The sequence below is a fragment of the Amblyomma americanum genome, chromosome 3, assembly GCF_052857255.1.
Source record: "Amblyomma americanum isolate KBUSLIRL-KWMA chromosome 3, ASM5285725v1, whole genome shotgun sequence".
Taxonomy (NCBI): Eukaryota; Metazoa; Arthropoda; class Arachnida; order Ixodida; family Ixodidae; genus Amblyomma; species Amblyomma americanum.
In genome coordinates, this window is record NC_135499.1 from 57757719 (window position 1) to 57762944 (window position 5226).

A 5226-nucleotide genomic window follows, 5' to 3' on the forward strand; every position below is an offset into this window, starting at 1 on the left:
TCGACCTGCGATCCAAGCTGATCACGCTTTCGACGGACGAAGCCATCGCTTCGATGAAAACTCGGGAAAATCACGTTGCCCTAAGTGTCCTGGAGGAAGAAGTGAGCGTCCCACCCCGTTCAAGCGTTATCGTGACCGTAGGCGCCACGAAAGCCATAAACACTGAAGCCATCATCGAGGGGAACATGCAGTTGCTACTAGACCGAGGAATCAGCACATGAAAGTCGACGCATCCGCTCCTCCGAGCAGTTCTGTGGTGATTTGGTCGGTTTTGGGCGCGCGTTCTGTGCGTGCGTGTATCCGTTCTGCGTGCTTTCACCGTGTAGTCAAATCATGCACTGAGCTCTCGATTGTTTTTTTCCCGTGTCCACCACAAAACGAGCTACATGTGACTGCACAAAAAGATGTCAAAGCCAAAGCGACAGTGCAAAGGGAAGACTTGCTTTGTGCCAATGTGTAAAAGCGGTTACCGCTCGAACAAGGAACGTGTTTCCATGTTTACTGCACCATTTGATGCTACGCGGCTTGCAGAATGGGAAAGAAACATCAAAAGAGAGGACAGAAGGCTGACGCCAGTTGATGTGGTTTGCGAGAAACATTTTGAGAGCAGTTGTATCGAGCGCACATTCAGTGTCAGCGTAAATGGTGTTAACAGCGAGCTTCCCCGCGATAAACCGCGCCTGAAACCCGACGCCGTGCTTTCGATATTCACCCATTACCCGGAACACATTCTGCCTAAAGTGTCAGCTAAAAGAAAAACTAGAAATCTGTGCCAGCAAGAGCCTCCAGCAAAGCGTCACAGGCGTGCTGCGTCGGAAGCCTCCGAGTTGTGCTCAGGCATTGATAATGCTGAATCGGTGAGCATGGAAGCATCTAACACCAACAGCGGAGCTGCAGTAACTGAAAAGTGCACCACCCCACGCTGTGTTTCTGCAGAAGGAAGCGCTGGCGAAGCGCAAAATGCTGGTGACGAACGACCACGAACAACCAACGATCGTCTCCATCCATTCTCCAACGTCGCTATTCCAGTGACATGGATGAAAGTGCCATCCGTGACAGTCGATTCATTAGCGTACGCCTATTGTGAGGCTGAAAAAAATAACTTCGCTAACCTCTTCATTGAAAAGATGGTAGCATTTGCAAAGCGATTACTTGATGGACAATTCGTGGTAGCCACGGTTTACCTCAGGGGAAGGGAAAAGTCAAAACACGTCGTCACAACTTGCGAAGAGGCCGAAACTTTGATCAAGGAAGTTGCCTTGACAAATCTTTGTGATGGATGCGGCATAAAGCCGGCCTCAGGAAAGCACACCTCCTACAAAGGCATGATTTTTTCTGAGAAGTGTTCATTATCTGTGAGGTCTGAAGGTGAACCCTGCGCTTTCTGCAAGTACCAAAGGATTCTGGCTCAAAACCAAACGTGCAGAAAAAAAGCAAAGCACAAGTGAAATTGCCAGAAAATCTGATGAAAAGAAACAGTGCAGGAACATCTCTCGAAGCCTGTCAAGAACCAAGATAAGATTGGCAAATGCAAGGATACAGGTGGCTCACATGAAAGAGCGAAATGAGGCTCTTAGTGAAGAGACATTTAACAGCAAAATTAAATCTCTTCACTCAAAGCAGAAGCTGGTTGTAAAGAGTTGTTTCCTTGCTGCAAGGCGAAAATCACACAAGGGAATGTGATACGATGATGAGTGGATATTAGAATCTATGCTGATGAGGATGCGAAGCCCGAAGTTGTATGAACATCTCCGCAGACAGTCTATTATGGTTCTGCCAGGGTGAACTTGCCTGAAAAAGTACCTACAGTGCTTCAAGGGTGGCTTTGGCCTCAGTACAAAGGTCTTCGATGCCCTAAATGAAAAAACAAAGACCATGGATGCTTAAAGTCGTCACGGTGGCCTCGTCATTGACGAAATAAAGCTTTCGGAGCACCTAAATGTGAAATCAGCTGGTGAGTATAGCTGCAATGAATTCTTGGACCATTCTGTGTATACGGTAAAAGCTCTTTGATTCAAACCCCGCAATGCGAAAATCCGCATAATTCGAACTGCCTGCGCGGTCCCGGCCAACGCTATGCAAGTCTATGGCGTTGCACGCTCGCTGTTTCGGAAGCTACGGGTATCGCACCGGTTAATTCGAACGGGCTCCCAAAGGAGGTTGTGTACATACAGGTATCGGTTCGGCAAGCGGTCGTCCAAATAGCCCCCCTCAAAGCTGAATTCTGTGCTGCAGAATCACTCGCGCACTTCTGACTTGCGCTGAACGGCAGGCGTGATGGCGGACGGACGGCCTCATCTACAAGAGCGGACACACTGATAGTTTCGATTTTGCTTTTCTGAAACGTACGCCCAACTGCGCTAGCCAGCCAGCCAAACCCAGCTACGCGCCGTTTATAGCGTTGGTTGGCTGTTTCGCTAATCTTCCCTATCCACATTTTTTTCTTGCCGATTCGGAGCTGCTGAGCAATGCCGTATTCATCGCCCGTGAATCTTCCGCGCTTGCGGCGTGCGATGCACTAGCGGCAGAGCTCCACCGCTAAAAATAGTGAATGTTGCGCCATTCTCATTAAAATAACAAGCAACTACTGCCAAGTCTTTCACCAAATAAATTTACCGCGATACAAGCGGTTCTTGTCCGTTTTTTTTTCGGGGTCATTCGATAGTTCGAACTTAATTTCAGACTATGCGAACATTTTTTCCGGTCCATTGAAGCACGAATCAGCGAGCTTTTACAGTATGAGAAAAATACGATGTTCTGCTAAGCACTACAACGTTGCTCGAGCCGTGCAGTGCTCTGGTAATATTCGATCGTCAAGTCTTTTAGCACGTGTTTCTTTTTATGCTGGTTTAGCACCTTTGCCATATTCTGATCTGTGTTGAGAGATGTCTGCGCATAAAACAAGGTGTTTTTCCTGTGCTTTTTTTTACAATTCAGGTGATATTGAAGGCTTTGTTGACCTTGGAGGTCATACACCTGCTGACCAGAAGGATGTGCTGGCAGACCATGGATGATTGCGCTGTTTCAGCCATTTACTGGTAAACTTTTTTTTCTCTTGGTTACAGTTCGCAACTTTATACGTAAAACGCACATACATTTGTGAGAGATTACCTTTCCGCAGGAAAATGGACGCAAATCCTCGGTGTTTTTGCCTCAAAGGGCAATGTGAAGGCCCCAACACTGGCGAAAATCATTTTGGAAACCACAGTCCTTGCGGAAAAGGCTGGTCTGTTCGTGGATTGCATAACATGCGACGGCGCCAGCTGGAATAGGAGCATGTGGCGGCTGTTTGGAATACAGGGTAAGGCTGTAATTTCACGCAAAATGCGAGATTGTTTAGAGTGTGCGTGGTGCTAGTGCAGATTTCATGTTTCTAATGTTTAAATATTGTGATGAAGAAACTGATCGCAAGTTGTTTTTTTTTTCAAAGGTTCTCCAAGCCACGTTCGGAGCAGCACCAAACACCCAGTGGATCCTAAAAGGTAGCTCTATTTTTTGTCAGATTTTCCACACCTTTTGAAGAATGTGAGAAATGGGTTTGTTGGAAAAGGATACCTGACACCAGCTGGGCATTTTCACATTGGTATTGTACTAGCAGCCTTCGAAGCGGATCGAGAAAATGTTACACTGAATGTTATGCCAAGCCTGACAAATGCACACCTTAAGCCAACCTGCTGTGAAAAAATGAAAGTGGACATCGAATTTCAGCTCTTCAGCGACCAGGTCATCAAAGGACTTTTCATTTATAGAGAACACATTGAAGCCTGACATAGGACCGTGCAGCCGACAGTAGATTTCGTAAAAGAAATGAATCGCCTGATTCGTGTTATGACATCGCGAACAAGCGAGAAGGCACTCAAGCCTGACAGTCCAAATGTGCAATTTCTGAAAGGCTTCCTAGAGTATCTGCAGGAATGGGAGCAAACTGCAAAACCAGCTGGTGGTGGTTTTCTTACAGAAAGCACGTCTGCTGGGCTAAGGGTTACCATCAAGAGTACACTTGGCTTGTTGTCCTACCTGACGTCGACTGTAGGTTTTAAGTATCTTTTAACATCCAGATTAAGCCAGGATACGCTTGAAAACCTTTTTGGTATAATTAGACAGTCGTCTGGCTGTAACGACCATCCGACAGTGCCACAGTTTCTGATGGCTGTGAATTTACTCGCATTCTACAACCTGGCAAAGCCACCTAGAGGAGTGAACTGCATCCCAGACGTAATCAAAGCACTGCTGAGCCCAAAGGAGGTGTGTGAAACTACGAGTAAGTTCCTTTCAGACAAAATAGATGACCTTCTTGACCACGGAAACGTCAGTGAAGCTGAAGATGTAGTTCAAGTTGTCGTGTCTAGCAGTGACCATGCATCGTGCATAGAGAAGAAGAGCCACAGTGTTTTGATCTACTACACTACAGGCTACGTGGCAAGAAAGATCATTGCTAAGAACTGTTGTCCACAGTGTGCAGGCTGCCTATGTGTAAGCAAAGCTGAAGCAAGTGCCGACGCCGCTTCGTACTTTACTAGCCATTTTGACAATGGGGGCCTAGTGTACACCAGCCAGAGCTTGTCAACTACTGTAAAGGCCATGGGAGATGCTTTTACTGTGTTTTTTTAGTAAAAACAAGCTCCATGAAATTAGTTTAGTTGAATTTTCGAGTCAGCTACAGACACTGTCTTTTCCTCAACTTGGCTGCTCAGAGCATGAAAAGGCAGTTTTATCTACCGTTGTAAAGTTTTATGTTCTCTTAAGGTTTAGTTTTTTTGTCAAGGGCCTCAACAAAGAGAGGGAAGCGCAAAGGCAGCGGCATATGTTTCTAAAACAGCGTCGCTGCCAATAAATGCTTCTCATGTCAGCATATGGGCCCTGCTTGCTGTACTTCTGTAACATGTCCGCGATTGATATTGCACGCGAATAAAAATGAGTGTTGCACGACTGTGTTGCCTGCGTTATTCACATTGCATGTGTTTACTCGTTCGCAAATGTAGTACGTACACAGCGAGAACACCTAAATATAATCCAATAAAATTAACCGAAGCGTTTCGTCTACTTTATTAGAGAAAATGTTACCGAAAAAGTACTTCATATTTATATAAAAGATGTCTATCTACAGCACAAGTTTCGTGTTTCGAAACACGAAGTTGTGCTGAATTTCACAGCAGCTTTTGCGCAAGCGACAAGTGCTAAATGTGCAGCTCCTCGACAGAGACTCAAAACAAACCCTGAAGCCTA

General features: G+C 46.0%; 1 pseudogene; it reads left to right on the plus strand.

Moving 5' to 3' along the window:
- The first annotated feature begins 404 nt into the window (after positions 1–404).
- On the plus strand, positions 405–4834 carry LOC144122979 (uncharacterized; annotated as a pseudogene).
- The last annotated feature ends 392 nt before the right edge of the window (positions 4835–5226 follow it).